The sequence below is a fragment of the Taudactylus pleione genome, unplaced genomic scaffold (genome assembly GCF_031769625.1).
Source record: "Taudactylus pleione unplaced genomic scaffold, aTauple2 ptg000075l, whole genome shotgun sequence".
In the NCBI taxonomy this organism is placed as follows: Eukaryota; Metazoa; Chordata; class Amphibia; order Anura; family Myobatrachidae; genus Taudactylus; species Taudactylus pleione.
This window is the reverse complement of record NW_028284477.1, coordinates 1,450,950-1,475,437: the sequence shown is the minus strand read 5'-3', so window position 1 is coordinate 1,475,437 and position 24,488 is coordinate 1,450,950.

Here is a 24,488-nt window from a genome sequence, read left to right as displayed (position 1 = left end):
GTCCAACTCTCCTAGCACTCCTACCCCCTCTCCCACTTCAATGTCCAACTCTCCCAACACTCTTACCCCTGCTTCCACTTCAATGTCCAACTCTCCCAGCACTCCTACCCCTGCTTCCACTTCAATGTCCAACTCTCCCAGCACTCCTACCCCTGCTCCCACTTCAATGTCCAACTCTCTCAGCACTCCTATCCCCCCATCCTCCCTCCCTCCTCACTCGGCCACTTCAATGCTAGCTCTCACAGCACGCTCCCCCCTTCAATACACACTCTCCCCACACCCCCTCCGGCACCGTCTGCTTGCTTTCGTTAGCCTGACTGTCTGGTCCATTAGTTTCTATCCTGAGCCAGCTCCTGCTGTGGTGTGCACAGCTCAGCGCGTTCGCACCTGCCGACTGCCGAAACTGAGGTACACAGGGAGGCGGAGCTACCGGCTGCTCTGATTGTGTTGTTGTATAGCACACAGATCAGCCGGCAAACATCCACTGCCTGCCTCCTCCTGTCTGTATCCCGCAGCTAGCCATTAACATGCAGCTGCGGGCAGCCCTAGATTACCCACCCCGCGCAGATCTCGGAAGGGCGGCCGCCTGCCCGGGATTGTAAGCAGTGGTAACTGTACCGGTAGAGGGGAGGATGGGACCGGCCCAGCGGGAACTATCCCGCTGTCCCGGTGGCCCAATCCGCCCCTGCCCACAAGTATAGACACCAGCTTGGTTACCACCATAACATACAGAGATCATTCCAGGGACTGCCACACATTACATTGAGCATCCTAGTGACAACAATACAGCACAAACCGCATCCTAGTTACCAGCATACAGCAAAGACTGTATCCCATGATCACCATACAGTACTGAGAGCATCCCAGTGACGCCATAATGTACAGACAGCATTCCATTGAATGTCATACAGTACATTGAGCATCAAGGTGATGCTATACAGTACATCATAATGTACATAGCACTCCAGACTTGTAGCTTGATCACTTCTGGATGACAAGCTAATGGAACAGCACTCTGGCCATAGCCTGTCCTTGTTGCCCAATTCCTGTTACATGTTGGACAAAACAAATTACGTAAATCTACCAGTGAAGCCTACAACATCCTCATTGCTGTTTAGGTGTGCAGAGTTATCTAGTCTAGTCTACATCAGGATTTTAAGTATTTTTTTCCTATAGATTAGAGAAATTAGCCAGTATTTTGGTTTCAATTATTTTATAGAGTAAATGTTTTCTCAATAACTTGCCACTTGCTACAGTTACTATTCTGCAGACTAGAGTTAGAATGTCAAATTAATTATCCCTGAGTTGGTTTAATCACAGTTGTATTTTGATTGCTGGCAATCTAAATAGTGTGTGTTTCTGTTTGTTTGATATAGGGATCTTCATATGTGCATTGTATGTTTGGCTGATTATGTAAGATTTCTTTCATCCCTCACCCCATTTATGAGAGAGGAGGTCAACTAAATGATGAGGAGGGTAGGTCTTGTTGGCTGGGAACCCCTCTGTTAATCCCTAGAGGTGAATCCTCTAGCTTGCTGGTAATCGAGTAGACAGGACTTTCCACTCTGTGAGTGAGTTTCCCAGTTGCTGGACCTGGTGTGGTTGTTCTCCTCCTGTCAGCAGGGCCAGATTAACAATGGGGTGGATGGAGCTACAGGTTCAGGCCTCCACGTAAAAGTAGGCCCATAATCATGGAAGCATGATGATGACCAGCTGCATCAACTAGTCGGCCATAAATCATAACTATTGAAATGTATATATTTTTTTCTACAAATTCTGCAACTTTTCTATTTTTATGTATTTAGGGAGACGGTGGGGCTGAGAGTGTAGGAGGGGGTGGGGAGGACACTTGGCACTGGTCAGACTGTGTTATGCAGCCTATTTGAATTCTAGTAATAAAGGTTGCGATCGCAGCACTACACCCTATTGAATCATTATTCACAATGTGTAAATGTACTAGTAGGAATGAATGCTGTGTGTAATTATGATACTAGTTGTTTACTAAAATAACAAATGGTAAAAATACAAACCACACTTGGTTTGGTAAGAAATGGTAACTAAATGAAGAGTCCAGTTGAAAGTGCCATATGTTTTTTTTAAAAGTTATATATATTCCAAAAACACCTGAGTGAAATAATGGTGTTCTAACAATTGATATAATACACTGACCACGGCGGGTCACACAGTTGATGAGTGGTGAATGAAAAGGCTGTCCGAATGAGGTAAGAAATATGGCACTCCATGAAACTATTGACTGAATGATGATTGATCTGGTGTCACTATTGACAGATCAATATAGATTTATAAGTTGAGCTAATGTTGTAGTCCTTGATAATGGATGTAGGGAGCTGTGGGGTTAACTGGACGGCCTTTATGTGATCCAATGGATAAAACGGATAAAAGATCCTGTGTGTATTGGTGTGGTAGTGAGAATGAAAGTCTCACGGGGATAGTCAGAAGTAGCGGCGTCCCGCTAATGCTGAATAGATACAGCCAAATTATGTGACATAGAGACTGGCTCGGTGCCCCGGGGATAATCTTTCCAGGGTAGGAATACGAGTGACTCGCTGGGTAATACGGGGATGGTCCTGGACGTTAGTACTTCCTCCTCTGAAAACAGGCTGATGGCGCAGACGCTGGGTGTCCCAGCCTCTCACCAACGGCGCTGCAATTGGGATGGAAGACTGCCATCTGGGCAGGGGATGTAATGGTGTGGGCTCTTAACTAGCACAAACCGTTGATTCCCTCCTTAAGGACACTTACCTCCCTCTGTAACTTCCAAAGATAGCCGCTCCTCCCTCTTGCCGGCTGACGATTCCTTCTTTCCCTTGCTTCTGTCCTCGATGTGGTGTGTGGTTGTGATTGCCGGGCCACAGGATGGGATAACAGCGGTTTATGTTGCATAAGGTTGTGGGTTGTCTCCTCTGTCCTAACGTCTGGTGTGGGGTCCTAATGTCTGGTGTGGGGTCTCCAACGCGTTTCGGCTTCCGCATTTGTAAAGGAGGCTATTTGAATGGCTGCGCACAGGGGAGTTACCCCACTGGGCAGTGTAAAAATATTTACAGTTTATACAAAATAAAACACAAAGCAGTACACTGGGAATTACTGTGAAGCTATGGCCAATCTGCCCATACCTTCAGCAGTGAGTGTACAGGGGCCTAACCCCAGTGTAGATGCCCCTTCAGCAGTGAGTGCACAGGGCCTAACCCCAGTGTAGGTGCTCCCTCCGCAATGAGTGCTCAGGGTGCTAACCCCAGTGTAGGTGCCCCTTCAGCAGTTAGTGTCCAGTGTACTGGCCCCAGTCTAGGTACCCTTTCAGCAGTGAGTGCCCAAGGGACTGGTCCTAGTGTAGGTACCCCCTTTAACTTTGAGTGCCCAGGGAGCTGAACACAATAAAGGTACCCCCGAAGCAGTGAGTGCCCATGAGGCTGCACTAACAAGAAGAGTTGCAACTTGTGCACATGTGTTTGCAAACACTACAGGAGTTGGATTACCAGAAGTAGAGAGCACCCAGCTCCAGAGGTGCCTCAAAGTTTGACCAAGTACTGTAAGGGCAGAGAGGGGAACACATGCACCCCCAGCCTATACCCTACCATACTTCCAGTCTACCTGCCTCTATACTCTGGTGTACTTCCATGGGCCTGTAATATCAATGTAATGATAGAAGCTGCAGCCCACACAGACAACCAGATAAGTAAATACCCTGCAGCACCTCAGGTGCATGCACACCCCGGAATTCCAGAGAGGCACTCGCCCAGCGGCAGGAAATGCTTGGTTGCCACTGTTGGCTAACTCATGCCCTGTGATGAATGAGAAGTTGGTCTCCAGGGGTCTACAGGCAGGGGAGAGGGAGCAAAGGGTGACCTCTGCCACAGCAACCAGGAGGGGCAGCAGCAGCCACTTATCCCAGCTGCCACAGAATAGATCCACAGGCAGAGTGTGTGTGTGGCTTTGAGACACTGCCTATGCTGCTCACCTCACATCCCTACTTTCCAGCACCTGACGCCACCATTAGTGAATCAGGAAGGGGTGGGCTGATCTACGAAGCACATCCATAGGTGGCTGGTCCCTGAGGAGTGGTCAAACACCATGAACATATCATGTTACCTTCAGCCATTAATATGCCTGGGTCAGGTCACGTATTTAAAAAAAAAAAAAAAATCAACAGAAAAATAAATGGTTTTCAGTGGCCCCAAAACAGTCCGACTTCGGGAAAAGTCCCAGTGAGCTCTATGGCCAGTCCACCCATAGTGAGCTATATTAACTTTAATTGCTTTTCACCACATTATAAATTGGTTGCAGAAGTGGCTGTGATTGGATGGACCAATGAGAAAATTAATTATCTGTTATTACTGCTTCTTATCAGTCCTCCTGCTCACATTACCTACCAAACATTGACAGTACCAGTATTATGGAACACTGGGCCTGATTCAGACCTGTCGCTAAGCCGCGATCGCACGCTATGGCCGATAGTCGCCCGTCTGTGTATGTGTCGCAGTGTGCGAGCCAGTCACTGCGATCAAGAATCGTGCGCTCGTAGCACAAAGACTGAGCGCTACTTTGAGTGACTGACAGTTCCGTTTGTGGGTGGTAACGGAAAGGTCCAGGAAACGGGGGAGTGGATGAGCAAACGCAGGCGTGTCTGAACGTCAAAACGGCGTTCTTTGGGTGTGCATAATTAGCATTGAAGCATCATTGTACACATCATTTGGTTGTATTTCAGCCTGCAGTGAACGCAGTGCTTGCGGTGGGGTAGGGTCTACTTTAAGGGCTGCAAGCAGCTCCGATGGCTCTCGATGTTACTGAATAATCATACACTTCCTGGAGATGACGTGTGGTATGAAAGAAAAGTGGCTGTCATTACACCGACATGCGATCACTCTGCCATCTCTCTCTAAGACATAGAGCGTCCTTAAGCCTAGCCGTACGTTCGCAGAATTTGCATACCCGGCCCCTGACTGCTGTGAAAGCGCGCTGCATTGCGATTGGGTCTGAATCAGGCCCACTGTGCTCAGCTTCCTCCCTAGGTGGGTAGTGCTACTTTAAATTCAATGCTGGTAGTGGTCATGTGCTACTACCATATAGCTTATTTGTAAGTGCATTTTCGCATGGAATAGTGTGATTTAATAGTATGGAATGAAGTTGAAACTTTTGTCTCTAGTTAACAAAACAGATGTGAGTTTCATAGCCAGTCTGTAAGTTGCAGTTTGTAAACAACTGCTCTGCTTCCTTATTTCCATGATCCCACTTTTCACAATTAAGAAATACATGGAAATCATCCTAGAAATAGGTCTGATAAATGCCATAGTTGGTGTTCTCATGACTGGGGTTGATTTAGTTAGCTGTGAGGGGGGTGAGCGGCCATTGCATTGACACCTCATCTCTCCCCCCGATCTTGCCCTTGATTTGCAGATTATTTAGTCCACAGCTAGTGTAAGTGGGGCAAATAGCTGCACAGACTTACGGGGTGAATCAACCACATTGTGTTGGTAACATCTTAACCACTTGCCTGGTGTTTGTGACCACTTCAGTTTGTGTTTCAATTGACATAGGCCCATATCCAAGTAGCCGCGAAAAGTCGGAATCCGCGAAAAAGTATTGCCGATTGCGATTTTTTTGCCAGGCGGAAACTTATCTCCGTATTCAATTGTAAACACTTTTCGCTTACGCGAAAACGCAATGCATTGTAATAGGCGAAAAAGATTTGCCTCTGAATAAGTGGAGAAAAAAAGTGCAAAATTGCTATATTGGGGTGCAAAGGTGGGGAAACCACTGAGCACCTTTGGGACAGCCTCTCAAAGGATAACTGTGTCAAAAAACTCCTAAAATGTGAGTAACGCCCCAAAAAAAGCACTTTGAAAATGGGGGGCGAAAAAGTGCAAAGTGCGGGTACAAACGTAAAAACTAGCGAAACAGACTTTTGGGGCGTCTGCAAATATGGGTGAGGTGTTTTTTTTTATTGCAGGTGCTTGCTTCAGGTGCGTTTTTATGTATTTTTGAACTTTACTTTAGCAACTCTATACCATGCTTGCACCCATTTTCAAGTACCCCAAGATGTTCTTGACCTAATTCATTCAGAGCTGATAATTTCAGGGTGTTTTTTGGACAAAAAAGTTTGCCAGTTAAGTGGTAATGCTACATTTAAAATCTTAGAACATGGGATTATTATTATTTTATTATTTCTCCTGTTCATTTTCATGCATTTCTGCTTATTTCTTAGCATGTGCGGGTATTAGCAGATTGTGAGTTTGTTAACACTTCTATAAACTACTACGTATACTGTTGGGGGCAGATATTTGCAATGAATGTTCCATACTGAAGAATGTGTTTCTAGATAATAAATACTTCAAAAGAATAATCTTTACAGAATGAGCATTGTGAGGAATGTTTTGATTTCTGAGATGAAAGGGTCATGCCTGAGGACATCAGCAAAGACTGGGACTGTACTGTATCATAATAAGACCACAATACTGCAGCCTGCAGGGATCGCAACACTTACTGGGTAAATAAGCAATAAAACTTTGATTACTAATGGCAATGGCAGAAAAGCGACAAGTAATACAATGTCTATCCATGAAGGAATTCAATCCATTCAAGGGGGGTTGGGTATGGGTAGCCGGCAGTCAGGATCCCGGCTGTCAGACACTTGTTGGTCAGTATGCTAACCCTCCCCTTCTCCCTACCCTAACCCTCCGTTTGTGGTGGCTAACCAACCCTAAATGCACCCCCTAGTGCCTGAACCTAACCTCCCCCCCCCCCCCTAAACCGAACCCTCCCCCCTTAGGGTTAGGCACTAGGGGAAGGGTTAGACACGAACACCGCACCCTAACCCCCGATACTTACCTTCGGGATGTATTTTATGTGGATCTAGTTTTTTCAATGTATTTTATGTGGATCATCGGGAACAGTAACCTAACATATGTGAACTCATAATATAATCTAAGTAAACTTTACAATAGATCTTTATATAAATATAGTACTGGACACACCCTTAAAACTGTTAAAAAAGCTAAACCGAGCTTCAGTTCTATCGGCTACAACACCTTGTTACTGAGAGAGGTCGGAGGAGAATGGCCAGACTGGTTGAAGCTGAAAGGAAGGCCTCAGTCTCTTTGCCCTACAACAGTGGTGTGCTGAAGAGCATTTTTGAAAACACAGCACATCGAACTGTGAAATAGATTGGCTACAGCAGCAGAAAACCACACACTACACTGGGTTCCACAGCCTAAGGCTTATAGTGGGTACAAACTCAACAAAACTGGACAGTTTAAGGGCTCAATCCAATTATACGAGATGTACTCGTGGGTGTGAGTCATCGTCACAATGGCCGCACTTGACAGCAGCCCGAATTAGCATGAAAGTGCTCGCAGCCCCATTGGCTCTTGGGAAAATAATGCCAATTTGGGCTTGGAGCGGGCCACAAGGGGTGCGAGGTCCTGTGCCATTGCCGGCGTTTTAGCGCTGTGGTAACAATGCTCACTCTTTGCAATCATTTGGACTGACCCATAAGATTGGAAAAATATTGCCTGATCCAATGAATGTAGATTTCAACATATAGATGCGAAGGTCAGAAATTAGAGTAAAGAACATAAATCCCTGGATCCATCATGTCCGTATCAACTGTTCAGACTAGTGGCTGTGTAATGTTGTGGGGAATGCTTCCTTGGCATACATTAGCTTCCTTAAAGGAAATTGTGCATCATGTAAATGTCTCAGCCTCAGGGGTGTGAGTGAAGGGTGGGGCAGGTACTGATTACCTGATCCATCTGTGGTGTCTGGACAGCCATTGAGTAGGAGAAATGTTGTGCAACAGGGTGCACAATGTTAACGGTGACACACTCACACATTAGGTGGAGCTACTATAAGATGGTGTCTTGCCAGAGGCAGAGCTAATTTTGATGGTGGCCAGAGCAAATAAAAAAATTTGTCTCTTGAAAACTGTTCTTTTGAAAGAAAAACCTTAGAAACACAAATAAGTGAAGTACTAGAGCAAGGTAAAACTTCAATATGACTGCACTAATACCACGTACACACACTGTGCATTGGAAAATTTTAAGTGAATGGCCAGGGGCCTGGAAACTTTAGGGGCTATGATAGTGTAAAATACATTTTAGTTGCGTTTTAACATTCCTACTACCAGCTGAGGCTACAATGTTAGGACACTTAAATTAAGGAAAACCTGTTGTATGCCATCGGTGTCGCTCTTAATAATGTTTTTTCTACCCTCTGTTTTTATGGGGTTTCCAAGTCTGTCACTTGGGTGCCCCATATTTTTTGCAACCCCTATGTATCCCCTGTGCTTGAGTCTTTTCTTACCTGTGTGGTGCTTTCTCTGGAATAATGGACCTCTGAAGCCTTCCTTGGCAGGCAGTGTCTTGAGCCAGTATGCATATTGGAGATCATGCGGAAATGAAAGCCACCTGTTTACGTAGGAATAATATTTCATCTTCATACAACAGAGGTTCAACCGGATAATACATAGTAATAGAATTTTTGGGGGAGGGCAAAATGAACTTCCCTGATCAAAAATCCTGGAGAGACACCATCCTTCTACATCTCTCTAGCGCCGTCCCCCTTGCATCTCTATCACTTCATTACCACTGCATCTATCCCATGCCATCCACCTGTGTCTGTCCAGCTCCCCACCGTGTCTCACCAGCATCATCCTTACTGCATCACTCCAACACCATCCCTCCCTGCATCATCATCTTGTGTATCACCAGCATTATCACGTTTCTCAACAGCATTATCCATGCCTCCAGTACCATCCCCTCTGCATTTCTTCAGCACCATCATACTGTCTCACCAGCTCCATCCTTTCTGCATCTCTCAAACACCAACCTCCCTTGCGACTCTTGAGTAACAACCCATGTCTCTTCAGTATCATCACCATCTGCTTTTAACCAGCATTATTCCACCCTGTATCTCTTCAGCATCTTTCCCCCCTGCATCTATCCAACACCAACCCCCCTTGTGTCTCTTCAGCACCAACCCCCCCCTGCATCTTTTCAGCACCATCTTCTTGCAGCTCACCCAACCTCTGTCTCTCCTCAGTTCACCCCACTTGTGTCCCAACACTCAATGAAAAAATGAAATAACCTGTATCTGGGATCTTTGCAGATTCCTTTCTCATTTTCTGCCCCCATCAGAGACAGTAGACTGTCTACTACTGTCTACAGTAGTAGACAGTAGATCCCAGAATCTGTCACTCACCGGCTTCCTGTACGGAGTTCTTATAGGATTATTGCAGCTCTGGAAAATCTTTCCTTCTCTGTGCCACCCCGTCTCTAGTTCCAGGAGGGATAAAGACAAATTTGTATTCCCAACTTGGATCTGATGAGGAGATGAGTTCCCTCTGGAGTACAAGACAGTTAGCACTGTGCACCGGTCCTCAGAGCACAGTGCAGCTGACTCCAATCCTGCTGCCCCCAGGACAGCCCCATAGGTCTCCAGCATTAGCTACAGGTCTCCTCTACTGTGGCCCCAGGCCAGCCCAGCAGATTACTGGTAGCAGCCACTGACTCCCCTGCTACAACAACATACTTATTCCTGGCAGTAGCCTCAGGCTCTCCTGCTGCCCCTAGGACAGCCCAGCAGCAGCTGCAGGCTCCCTTCCTGTGGCCGCACCCAACCCCATGGATACCCAGCACAAGCCGCAGGCTCCCTTCTTGCTACCCCCGGGATAAATCAGCAGATCTCAACCTTAGGGACACACAAGCACTTAATACAGGGAAGCATGGTCTTCTCCGCCAGAGGTATTATTTGCCCGGACAGGGCTTGCCCGCAAGCTTTGTCCCGGCACATGAAAGTTGATACATTTGTGCGATTTCAGTCAAAATTATCATTTTACAACTGCATAAAACATGCAAATTGTGATAAATAGGCTCCAGAGTAACATTTACAGAGACTGTCCTTTGTTTTCACGATTCCACCCGCATTCACATCATAAATGCTGGCTCAGTATAGTATAGAATAAAACAATCACAAGTTCTTACCAGGATCCTGCAAATGACATTATAATAGCAGTCCATTATAATGTCATTTGTGGATCCTGTTGCGACCTTCTGATTGTTTGTGCTTGTGGAGGTTATTTGAATACGAAATTGATCTAAACATTGGATATCCTGTCCTTGGCACAAAACCAAAGCTCCTTATCTATATGGGACATTATTATTTCTTTTCAAGTGTTAAGTGAAATTGAATAGTATTCGTTCGAATAGTGTTTGTGCATAATGATGTTAGAAGATTCTGGGGGGAGGGGGGGTTACACATCAAACTGCACAGAATTATGTAATATAGAGATGCTCCAAGATACTTTCTGACAAGACATACAACAGCTATTGTTGTATTGAACAAATTTAGTAAAGTATAAATGTTTTACTTATATCAAACATAGTCAGGTGCATAAATATTGGGACATTGACAGAATTTTCATATTTTGGCCAATATTCACCACCACAATGGCTTTGAAATGAAACAAAGAAGATGTGCTTTAACTGCAGACTTTCAGATTTAATTTGAGGGTAATTACATCCAAATCGGGTGAACGGTGTAGGAATTACAACAGTTTAAATATGTGCCTCCCACTTTTTAAGGGACCAAAAGTAATGGGACTATCAACTCAAAAGCTATTTCATGGACAGGTGTGGGCTATTCCCTCGTTATTTCATTATCAATTAAGCAGGTAAAAGGTCTGGAGTTGATTCTAGGTGTGACATTTGCATTTGGAATCAGTTGCTGTCGACTCTCAATATGAGATCCAAAGAGCTGTCACTATCAGTGAAGCAAGCCATCAATAGGCTGAAAAATCAAAACAAACCCATCAGAGAGATAGCAAAAACATTAGGTGTGGCCAAATCAACTGTTTGGAACATTCTTAAAAAGAAAGAACGCATCGGAGAGCTCAGCAACACCAAAAGACCCAGAAGACCACGGAAAACAACTGTGGTGGATGACAAAATAATTATTTCCGTGGTGAAGAAAAACCCCTTCACAACAGTTGGCCAAATCAAGAACACTCTCCAGGAGGTAGGTGTATATGTGTCAAAGTCAACAATCAAGAGAAGACTTCACAAGAGTGAATATAGAGGGTTCACCACAAGATGCAAACCATTGGTGAGCCACAAAAACAGGAAGACCAGATTAGAGTTTGCCAAACAACATGTAAAAAAGCCATTACAGTTCTGGAACAACATCCTATGGACAGATGAGACAAAGATCAACTTGTACCAGAGTGATGGGAAGAGAAGAGAAGGAAAGGAACTGCTCATGATCCTCATCAGTGAAGCATGGTGGTGGTAGTGTCATGGTGTGGGAATGTATGGCTGCCAATGGAACTGGTTCCCTTGTATTTATTGATGATGTGACTGCTGACAAAAGCAGCAGAATGAATTCTGAAGTGTTTCGGGCAATATTATATGCTCATATTCAGTCAAATACTTCAGAACTCATTGGACAGCGCTTCACAGTGCAGATGGACAATGACTCGAAGCATACTGCATAAGCAACCAAGGAGTTTAAGGCTAAAAAGTGGAATGTTATGCAATGGCCAAGTAAATCCCCTGACCTGAATCCGATTGAGCATGCATTCCACTTGATGAAGACAACTGAAGGGAAAATGCCCCAAGAACAAGCAGGCACTGAAGACATTTGCAGTAGAGGCCTGGCAGAGCATCACCAGGGATGAAACCCAGCATCTGGTGATGTCTATGCGTTCCAGACTTCAGGCTTTAATTGCCTGCAAAGGATTTGCAACAAAGTATTAAAAAGTGAAAGTTAGATTTAGGATTGTTTAGTTTGTCCCATTACTTCTGGCCCCTTAAGAAGTGGGAGGCACATATAGAAACCGTTGTAATTCCTACACCGTTCACCTGATTTGGATGTAATTACCCTCAAATTAAATCTGAAAGTCTGCAGTTAAAGCACATCTTGTTTGTTTCATTTCAAAGCCATTGTGGTGGTGAATAGAGGCCAAAATCTGAAAATTCTGTCAATCTCCCAATATTTATGGACCGGAATATATATATATATATATATATATATATATATATATATACACACACACAGCAGATGTATGTATTAGCAGAAACACTACAGCAGAGATGTTGTTCAGTGTGTCTGCATAGGTGTGCAAGACAGATTTTCACTGTGTAGGTTTGATAGTACTTGCAGTTGGTAGAAACAATAATTAAAGTTCCACAAGAACGTAGTAAACTGGGAACAGACATGGCTGGGCATATGCAGAGCAGGAGACCAGAACAACAATACACATGGATGAACCAGGTAGCAACAAAATGTATAAGCTATCAATGGCAGGGAATGCTGGGAGCATACTTGCCTACACTCCCGGAAGTCGCGGGAGGCTTCCATTTTTTTGGGTAGCCCCCGCACCCCCAGAAGTGTAGGCAGTTCTCCCCCATCCTGATCACTTCCTAGTGAAGCGGCCAGGATGGGGAGATTTAATGGGCAATTCGTGGGTCCGCAAGGAGGAGGCGGGGCTAAATGATGCAATTTGTGTAATTTAGCCCGCCTCCTCCTCGCAGACCTGCGAATCGCAGGCATTTCTGGGAAAGGGACACGGCCTATTTGCGTCATCAGTCTGGCCCTGCCTCCGAACCGGTCTGCAGCAGCTCTCCGGGCTGCTCCCAGAAAACATGTATTCAAAGTCTGTAAGTATGGCTGAGAGTGAATGCAATATAACAGGAAGAGGAACCAATGCAACCATCCTTCTAAATGCAATACAGCTGAACTGCATACACACTGAGCGCTAGATTGCAGCATGGCTGCAGCTGAATGCTTCCCCAATACTGACAGCTTTCCTGCTGCCTAGTAACAACCAGGACTAGATACTGCTAAAGCTGTCAGAAATCCTGGTAGCGGATCGTAAAAGTAATAAAAAAAGAAAAAAAAATGGTCACCTGGCTTACTGCTGAAAAAAGCTCTTTTAAGTCTGGGGGCATGAATGAACCAATATGGAGCCAACAACCTCTCCTCCAGACCATATCCTTTCCAGTGTACCAAAAACTGAAGCTGTCCTCTCACCCACCTGGAGTCTAGAACCTTATCCACTTCATAATCTTGATAACCATGTATCAAGACTGAAGCTGGCTTTCTAGGAGCATGGACCTGGAAACGGTAGGAGAGCATGACTGGCTTGAGCAGAGGACAGTGGAAAGTACTGTTAATCTTAAGAGAAGTTGGTAATTTCAAGCAGAATGCCACTCCTTTAATCTGTTTTATAGTTCTGAAAGGACCAATATACCTGGGACCTAGTTTCTGCAATGGCTGATGAAATTTTCTGTTTTCTTGTGGACAACCAAACCAATTGGCCCACCTTGAAGTCACACGGTCTTCGTCGCTGGTCAGCAGAAATACAAGCATGATTAGATGCCCTTAGGAGAGCCTGATGAACTCCCTTCCAGATGGCCCGAAGTCTAACAATGGGAGGCAAGGATCTTGGAAGCCTGTTGTAGTGGCACGAAAGAATCAGCCCTCAGATGGATTTCGGTAACACAGAAGAATAGAGAGTCTGATGTAGCAGAATGGCAAGCATTGTTGTATGCCAACTTGGCCAAAGGCAAATACTCCATCCAGTTGTTTTGATACTTGGAGGCATAACATCTAAGGTATTTCTCCAGTGATTGATTTACCTGCTCGGTATGCCCGTTGGATTGCGGGTGATACCCAGAAGATAGACTCAGTGACCTTGAGAGTTGCACAAAAAGATCTCCAAATTGCTGCCACAAGTTGAGATCCATGGTCCGACACGATGTCTTGTGGCAGGCCATGCAGTCGGAATATATGCTGCAAAAATAACTTGGAAAGTGTCTTTGCTGAGGGTAATTCAAATGATCCACAACTACCCAGATGGTATTACACTGGTCTACAATGGCCATGGTAATGTGAGACCATGGTTTCTGAGATAATGGCAGAGGCAGAAGATGTCCAGTAGGTACTCTGCGGGGAACCTTGTTCCTGGCACAGATGTCACAACTCTGTACAAACTCCCGTGTGTCCTGAGTCATTGATGACCACCACACCAAACGAGACAAAAGTTACAATGTTTTGGCCAACCTAGAATGTCCCGAAGCACTGTTGGCATAGAACTGTGAGAGAAATGTTGCCCGAAGATTCTGTGGAATAGATTCCCAGATGGAGTCTTGGGCTGTGCTTGGTCTTGAAAAGCACAGATCTGGGCTGCAAGGTGTTGGGCCAAACCAGCATGGATAATAGTGGATGGAATAATAGATTCCACTGGTGTCACTGCAGTTTGGACTGACTGAAAGCTAACTGACAGAGCATCTGCCTTGACTTTCATTGATCCTGGTCTGTAGGAAATAATAAAATTGAATATGGCAAAAAATAGTGTCCACCGCGCCTGCCTGGGACTTAACCAGTGACTGGATATCTAGCACTCTCCGACCAATGTTGCCAGTCTTCAAAGGCCCATTTAACTGCTTAAAGCTCCTGACTGCTGACATCACAATGAGCCTCTGCTGAGGAGAACCTTTTGGATAAAAAGGCACATGGATGAAGTCTAGAGTCCTGTGGGTCCTTTTGAGATAGGAGAGCGACCACTCCAATCTCAGAAGCATCTACCTTCACCACAAACTGCAATGCTGGGTCTGGGTGCCGAAGGACGTATGCTGACGTGAAGGCCGCCTTAATGTTGTGGAAGGCCTGGATAGTTGCTGAAGACCAATGGGGACAGCATCTGCGCCTTTCTTTGTCAACTGCACAATGGAATCAACAATGGCGGCAAATGACCGCATAAATCTACATTAATAGTTTACAAACCCAAGAAAGCATTGAATGGCCTTCAGATTTGTGGGTCGATTCCAATCCAGCACCGCCTTGAGTTTACCAGGGTCCATGACATACCCCAGGAATGATACTTCGGTCTTTTCAAATTCACACTTCTCAAGTTTGGCAGAGAGGGGGTTCTCCCGTAACTTTAGCAGTACCTTCCGGAAATGGGCACAGTGTGTCTCAAGAGAAGGTGAATAGATCATGATGTCATCTAGGTAGACAACCACGAAATGACCCAGGAACTCTCAGAGAACATCATTGATATAGTCTTTGAGGACTGCAGGAGCATTGGCCAGACCGAACAGCATTACAAGGTACTCGTAGTGTCCTTAGTGCGTGTTAATTGCAGTCTTCCATTCATCTCCATCTTTGATCCGGATGAGATTATAAGCACTGCGCAGATCAATCGATGTTGGCATCCTGGAGCTGATCAAACAGGACTGAAATAAGTGTCAAATGGTAAAAAATGAATGGTGACCCTGTTGAGCCCTCGATCAATGCAGGGTCACAAAGTTCCGTTTTTCTTGCCTACAAAGATTCCTGCGCCCACCTGGGATTTGGAGGATAGATTAATCCCTTGGCAAGGTTCACTTCGATATAGTAACCATGGCCTCAGACTCCGGAATGGAGAGGGCGTACTGTGTAACTTGCCTTTGGAATGCTTGGCTCCGGTATCTAGCTCAATGGCGCAGTCATATGGACGTTGTGGAAGGAGAGTATCCACTTTATGCTTTGAGAAGACATCTAATTAGTCCTGGTAAGGTGGTAGTAAAGGATTAGAATATGATTGTAGCGCTCGTATGGGAAGGGTAAGGCAATCCTTTGAGCAGTTTGGACCCGACCGCAGAACCTTACCAGTCTACCTATTGATGACAGGATTGTGTGTATTCAGCCAAGGTAGTCCAAATATGATAGGAGCCAGAGGACAGTGGATAAGGTAGAAAGACAGGTGCTCAGTATGCAGGGCCCCGATGGATAGCAGAAGAGGAGGGGTCTTCCTCTTCACCTGACCGTTGAGCAAGGGTTGTTCATCTAGTCCACAGCTGGTAATCAGAGACTCCAGTACATCTGCAGGAATGCCAACAGACTAGGTGTAGGCAAGGTCCAAGAAATTTCCTGCCGCTCCACTGTCAAGGAAGGCAGAGGCCTTGACCTGCTTACCTCTGACTAATATGCGCACTGAAATGAAGACAGAATTTGCTGCTGACATAGTTGACAGGCCTAAGTGGATCTCTCCCACATCACTTGTCGTTTCCCGACAGGAATGTGCTTGGTTCCCCTTGCCACCGCAGTAGAAACACATACACTGGGTCCATCTAAGTGTCTTCTCTTTGGCTGGCAAGCTGAAAGCCCCTTTCTGCATGGGCTCTGGACCTTCCTCAGGCGACGTGATGACAAAAGTATGGGAAAATGGGGATGAACCCTCCTCCATCCATAGTTCTTTTGAAACGTTGATCTACCCATATGGCCAACTGCATGAAGGCACCCAAGGAGCTCAGTGATGGATACTGCAACAGATGATCCTTTATCTGTTCCGGTAGGTAAACTGACTGCTTAATGCTGGGTCATTCCATCCGCAATTGTTGGCCCAGCTCTGGAATTCTGTGCAGTATGCTTTGGCGGTACTACTTCCGTGCCGGAGAGAACGTAACTGAGCCTCTGCAGTAGTAGTTCGATCCGGATCATTGTAGAGGACCCTCAAGGCAGCGAAGAAGGCATCCACTGACTGGCTGGCTGTTCTGCAGATAGACCAAATGCCCAGGTGTGTGTGGGTCACCTTTAACGATACTGGATCAGAACCTCTATATACCCCTGCCTGTACCTTCTGAAATTCTACCTATAAACCTCTAAGGATGACGCTAATTTGCGTACGCAGTCATACAGTAAATAAAAGACTCCAGACTTGGAACGTGTGGTTCCGAAGCACAAAGTATTATTCAAGTAAAAAGTACAGTCAGTTACACGCTATTGATCCAGACACAATTAGACACAAAGGAATTATACAGACCCCAAGTACAGTATACATACGCAGCGCTTCCGGACCAGATGTTAGGCATTAGCAAGAAACCCCGTCGTCATTCAGCATTCAGCAAGAAGACTAAAATCCCAGTGTTTGAGCACACATATTTATACCCCCCCAGAATAGACCGGACAATAGAGAAGTTTGTTGCTGATGTCATTGGTTCCCAGGGAGGAAGCATCTGTTGCAGTGTTTGTAAAGGTTTTTTTGTTCTCTCAAATACACCCTTGAAGAAATAGAAATGTTAGTACTTTTTACTCTAAAACATCCGATGTATTTTCTGGGCATATGAATCTTGGCAAGAAATAAATTGTAATGCATAAAGTTATGATCTCTGCGTGTCATTGCCTTCGGGTGGCTGATCTCAATATAGACAAACAAACATCATGCTGGAACGCATGAAACTGGTGATTTATACATGAGGGAGCCAAATAACAATCACATGGCCCCTCGTGAAAACGAGGCTTGAATTGAGATGCACGACACATATGTATGACGTCAGTGCCCGGGATAATAACCGGAAGACTCAGACCGAGTCTGTACACTTCTGAGGAAGCCGCTGAATCCTAAGGAGGCGGAGAAACGCGTAAAGGCACATTCTATTTTCAAAGACCAGCTGCTATTGTACTACTCAATTATCTCCCGGGAGTATCGTGAGTACAGGACTTTTTTAAGCCGGGATTTCAGTTTACTGAAGGGGAATATTCCCATCGGCTCATGTCCTCACTAAGGAGTGATTTATATGCCTTATGATTGGGCTACATGCGTATTTACAAACATCTTATCTGCGAGTGATATGTTGTAAGCCTGGACATATGCATGCCTGCTACTAACCACTTTTTGCCAATATATATGTGGAGTTTTTCATAAAGACTTGCATACTAACCATTCGCTTTGGACAGAGACTAACACTATATCTGCAGTTATAAAGTCTAAGCTGAAGACTCATTTATGTGGGTTTGCATGCGGGCCCGCAATTATATTGGCACATTAACCAGTGTTGCTTCTGCAGTATTGACTGCTACACTCAATTCGTATTATATGTTTGTCTATGTTTGTCTGTATCTTGGGTGGCATTTCCATCATTTGATTCTTTTTAGTATTGACTATCATATTTTTAAGACCACTTATATCTATATTTTGGTCTAATATAATTTATCTGCTAATTTTCTGAGTAAATTACCGGCCGGTCTAATCTATTAATTTTTTAGCGATTGTTTATTTTTCAATGTATTATTATTAAACCCTGTCTATTTAGCGCTGTCTATTATTTTTGTTTTAATTTTTCTGGTAATAGGTAAGGCACAGACCTATTTTTAGGATAGCAGCTGTTGATGGGATTTAGACCTTTATTTTCAAATACCAATATACATGTGTATGGTTTAAAGCGCTTGCTTTTTTATACTTTTTTGTTTTGTCTTTTACAGAGAGTTCAACATGCTGGTTCAAATAGACTCACCCAGCCTCTAACAACTGGGGGTCTCTGCCCTCCCGCCCCCATGCAAAATCCTAACAGTTATACATTTTGTTGCTTGAAGTCTCTGCGGTCCATAAGTTGATAATGCATGATGCGATCTCCACACCGATAGTATCGGAATTCTGTTGAAAGAGTACGCATCAGTACGAAACCAAACACTGCTTTCTTAGCATGTATAAAACCTTAGTTATCAAATATCTTTATTTCACAGCATTTATACTAACTGAACCAACTTAAATCTTATATTTTAAAGCTTATTAAACCTTATGTGTGAATATGTAATGTGTGAGTATGCAGAGTTTGATATAAGGACGCTAGTTAACTTGGGGCAGATGCGTGCGCATAAAGCTAATAAAACAGCGATTTCATACAAAGTCCTATGCATTCTCTAATATGCGACTAGTTAACAGCGCAATTGTGCGTATTAATGTGTGTATGAGAAATGGTGAAAGATGCAATCGCATGTTGCTAATAGTAGTATTGCCACATGTACTAAAGTGTAAGTTTATCTAAAATGGCGCTTAGGCGGCCATTCGCAAAATGGCGTCTTGCGATCTCATTTTCTAAAATGGCGTCTTGCGGCCAGTCGCAAGATGGCGTCGCTGCGATACAATTTTAAACTGGTCTTGTCTCAGTCAATTATCCAGCTTCGACACCTTGGAGCAATGAAATAACAATCCCAACTCTTTGGACCCCTGATCCGGAGGGGTGTGGTCTCATCCAAAAGTATAGCTTGCATGCCTCACGAAAATTAAAGAACTGACTCCAATCTCCAGAGGATCGATCTGGGAGATTCATTTTAGGCAGGGGTAGCCAACCTCTGTTCTTAAGAGCTACTAACAGTTCACGTTTTCTAGACCACCAATTAGTGCACAGGTGCAGTCATTACTCACCAACACATTTGAAAAGATCCACAGGTAGAGCTAATTATTTCACTTGTGATTCTGTGAAGAGACCTGAAAAAAATGCACTGTTGGTAGCTCTCGAGGACCAGGGTTGGCTACCCTTGATCTTGGGTTCTTTACTAGCTAATGCTGCCAATGGAGCAGTGCGGAGAATCTGATCATGAGAGGCCACTTGGAGGGACAAGTCATGAAATTTCTGATTCAGCATCTGAAGCTAATCGGCTAGGACTTGGGCTGGATTCATCTTCCAGCTGAATATTTAATTTTGGCCGGTGATGATAATATGAAACACCCCTGAATTTATATAAGACCCCTAGAGCCTCCTACTGAAATCTTTTGCCTATAACAACCACTCGTTGTTCTCATAGAGTTGAATACACTCACCAGTACTTAGGTGGCTGCAGTGGGGGTTTATACAATACAAGTTTGATCACAAGATTTTGCTGGAGTAGATAGATACTTTAAAAGGTTAGGGTATTTGCAGAATCCGAACCAGCATCCACAGGGTTATTTGCAGGACAGTTAGTCTGGATAGCAAACAGGTGAATTAGCAGATAATCCACACAGCAAGACTTGTACCAACAGCAGCGAATCCAACACAGTGTGTATGTGTATGCATATATGTGTATACATATATATATATATATATATATATATATACACACACACTGCTTTGCAAAAGTATTCATACCCCTTGGCTTTTTTGTTACATTACAACCTGTAATGTATTTATTTTTTTGGTGAAGTGAAATGAGAAAAATATATATAAAAAAGAATCTATATAAATAAAAATCTTTGCTATGGAGACCCTCAAAAGTTCTTGTGCAACCAATTACCTTCAGAAGTCACATAATTAGTAAAATTAAGTACACCTGTATGAAATCTAAGTGTCACATGATCTGTCAGTATAAACACACATTTTCTGAAAGGCCCCAGAGGCTGCAACACCACCAAGCAAGAGGCATCACACTATGAAGACAAAGGAGCTGTCCAAACAAGTCAGGGACAAAGTTGTTGAGAAGTACAATTCTGGGTTGGGTTATAAAAAAAAAAAAAAAAAAAAAAAATCCCCCGGAGCACCATCAGATGGAAAGAACATGGTACCACAACAAACCTGCGAAGAGAGGGCCGCCCACCAAAACTCACAGACCGGGCAAGGAGGTATTTAATCAGACCAAAGGTAACCCCCGAAGGAGCTGCAGAGTTCCACAGCAGAGACTGGTGTATCTGTGCATGTGACCACAATAAGCCGTACACACCATAGAGCTGGGCTTTATGGAAGAGTGGGCAGGAAAAAGCCATTACTTAGTGATAAAAATAAGAAGATACAATTTGAGTTTGCCAAAAGGCATGTGGGCGACTCCCCAAATGTATGGAGAAAGGTGCTCTTTTCAGATGAGACTAAAATTTTACTTTTTGGCCACCAAGGAAAACACTGTCTGGTGCAAACCCAACATAGCCCATCACCCCAAGAACACCATCCCCACAGTGAAACATGGTGATGGCAGCATCATGCTGTGGGGATGTTTTTCAGCAACAGGGACTGGGAAACAGATTTGAGTGGAGGGAAAGATGGATGGTGCTAAATACAGGGATATTCTTGAGCAAAACCTGTTTCAGTCTGCCTGTGATTTGAGACGGGGACGGAGATTCACCTTCCAGCAGGATAATGACCCGAAGCATACTGCTAAAACAAAACTTGAGTGGTTTAAGGGGAAACATTGAAATGTGTTGGAATGGCCTAATCAAAGCCCAGATCTCAAACCAATTGACAATCTGTGGTCAGACTTGAAGATTGCTGTTCACAAGCGGAAACCATCCAACATGAAGGAGCTGGAGCAGTTTTGCCTTGAGGAATGGGCAAAAATCCCAGGGGCAAGATGTGGCAAGCTCATAGAGACTTATCCAAAGCAACTTGCACCTGTAATTGCTGCAAAAAGTGACTCGACAAAGTACTGACTTTAGAGGTGTGAATAGTTATGCATGCTGAAGTTTTCTGTTATGTTGTCCTAAATGTTTGATTCACAATACTAAAAAAAAAACGAAAAAACTTCACAGTTGTATGCATGTTCTGTGAATGAAATGATGCACACCTTCAAACAATCCATTTTAATTCAAGGTTGTGAGGCAACAAAACATGAAAAATGCAAAGGAGGTGAATACTTTTGCAAGGTACTGTGTGTATGTATGTATTGTGATAGAAGCACTGGAGAAGTTAGGGATGGCGTGTATGTGTGTGTCCGATTTTTGTCATGTGTTTTAAACCCCCAGGAAAAGTCTGTTTTACCAAAAAGATTTGAGTGTCGGCTTTTGGTAAAAGCCGGATAATGGGTCCTGGGGGTGTGGATGTGAGAGAGAAGGGAGGGCTCCATCCACAGGGCCGTTTCTGGTGTTATGCATTTCAGCCTGAGAGCAGGCTAATTAGGGATTACACCTGGAAGTGGCTCAATATAAGAGTTTTGATTAGGGATGTGCAGGCTCGGATTTACTCGGTTCTTATCGCCACTTTACCGCAAATTCAGATTTATTATATTGGCTATCCAAAACACATGATAGGCGAAAGCCAATAAAATGCCATTTAAAGATCCGAGTAAATCCGAACCCGCTCACCCCTAGTTTTGATGCAGTGTCTCACACACCCTGGGGAGAACAGAGACAGAGGTTTGTTCAGAGACACTGTGACCTTTTGGAAGTACTGTGTTTGTGGTGTGGCAGTAGGCCTTGCCACTTGTAGAGAGGAAAATTAACTGTCTAGTTAGAGCCCAGTCGGGCTAGGATTTATTTGAAGTTTTGTTTATTTGATTATTTTTATTGCACAATAAAAACTGGTGCTGACCAGCTTGCACGAAAACCCATGACTGGAGTGCTGTTTCCTGTCTGCTGTGTGTAGGAGGTTTCCATCTACCCCAGGAGAGGGACCCCTACCCCGATCATATCAAAGTATACACACACACACACGGTAATATAAGTATTGAACACATCACATCAACATTTTTCTTAGTAAATCTATTTGTAATGGGGCTATTGTAATTACATTTTCACCAAATGTCAGCAACAACCCATGCAATCCACACATGCAAAGAAATCAAACCATAGATGTCCATAAATGAAGCTGTGTAATAATATGAAATGACACAGGGAAAAAGTAGTGAACATGCTTACTGAAATGTATTTAATATTTTGTACAAAAACCTTTGTTAGTAATGACTGCTTCAACTAGTTTCATGCATTGTTCAGGTGTGATTTTGGCCCATTCTTCCACACAGTCTATGAACTCTGATCTTTAGTTCTTTACATAGATTAACAATTGGATTTAAGTCAGGTGATTGGCTGGGCCATTCTAGCAGCTTTATTTTCTTTCTCTGAAACCAATTGAGAGTGTCCTTGGCTGTGTGTTTGGGATCATTGTCTTGCTGAAATGTCCACCCTCGTTTCATCTTCAGCCTCCTGGTAGATGGCAGCAGATTTTTATCAAGAATGTCTTGGGACATTTTTCCATTTATCCTTCCTTCAAATATATGAAGTATGCCAGTACTGTATGCTGAAAAACAGCCCCACACCATGATGTTCCCACCTCCAAACTTCACTGTTGGTATGGTGTTTTTGGGGTGACGTGCAGTGCCATTCTCCTACAAACATGGTGTTTTATTATGGCATCCAAAGAGTTAAATTTTGGTCTCATCTGACCATATTATATTCTCCCAGTATTTCACAGGCTTGTCCAAATGTTGTGCAGGAAACTTTAATCGAGCTTCAATATGCTTTTTCTTCAGCAATGGAGTCTTGTGTGGTGAGCGTACATACAGGCCATGGCGGTTGAGTGCATTACTTATTGTTTTCTTTGAAACAATTGTACCTGCTAATTCCAGGTCTTTCTGAAGCTCACAAGTGGTCCTTGGCTTTTGGACAACTCTTCTGATAATTCTTTTCACTCCTCTGTCAGAAATCTTGCGAGGAAATCTTGCGAGGAGCACCTGGTCGTATCCGGTTTATGGTGATATTATGTTCTTTCCACTTCCAGATTATGGCGCCAACCATGCTCATCTGTAACCAATGCCATCAGTATGTTTTGCAACAATAAGGTTGCAAAGATCTTGAGAGCTCTTTGCTTTTACCCATCATGAGATGTTTCTTGTGCGACACCCTGGTAATGAGACACCATTTTATAGGCCATCAGTTGGGACTGAACCACCTTATATTAATTTGCACTAACAAGGGGCAGGATTGCTTTCTAATTACTGTTAGATTTCAGCTGGTGTCTTGGCTTTCCATGCCCTTTTTTTTTTTTTTTTTTTTTTAACAATCATTTTTATTGCATTTTTTAATTTTTGCAAAAAAAAAAAAAAAAAGGGGGTACAGAAATAAAAGTGGGGAAAAAGTACAAGGGGGGTACAGGCAAATAGCATACAAGAAAAACAAAATATTAAATACAAATCCGTATCAAAATTAGTGTATGACGTACACAGGTAGTAGAGAACATTCTACATCTTTAATGGCCAAATCAGGATAAAAAACATCAAAGAAACCCTAGAGACTCAGTGTGCATTTACTGAAAGTCCTGGACCCACCTTGGTGTACCCATGCCAGCTGAACCACCTTATCACTGGCGAGTTAGCAGAAGAGGAATAGGGACAATTCAAAGTTTCCATCAAAACACTATAATTTATTTTGGACTTAATAAAGAAAGGGGAGGAGGTTTATCCTGCTTCCAAAACTGAGAAATGGCTGCCCTGGTGGAAATAAGAACATGACTTATAAAGTATCTATGGTACACTGGGACATCATCCTGAAATATATGTAAGAGAGCAGTGGAGGGAGACAGACGGCCGCAAACCAGTAACCTCCAGAATCAAATCTTCTACCTCCATCCAGAGAGGGTGTATAGCTGGGCAATTCCAAAAAATGTCAAAAATCTCTGCAGCTTGTCCACATGCTCGCCAACATAAACTAGATTGGGAAGACCATATTTTGTGCAATCTATCTGGGGTCAAGTAAATATGATAGAACAATTTCATAAATATTTCAATATGTGAAATACATCTAGACATTTTAAAAATAGAAAAGAATAGTTGGGAACAAACATGCGAGTCTAAACATATATTTAGGTGTTATTCCCATTTTAAAATGGCTGGTGACTTATCCGGTTTTCCTGCTGTAGGTATTAGAGAGTACCAAAAAGATATACCTCCTTTGCGAGATATTGAACACACGAGAAAAACCATCGGAAGGGACTATACCAGTCGAGCCTACCAAAGACGGAAAGGATTGATTCCAGTGT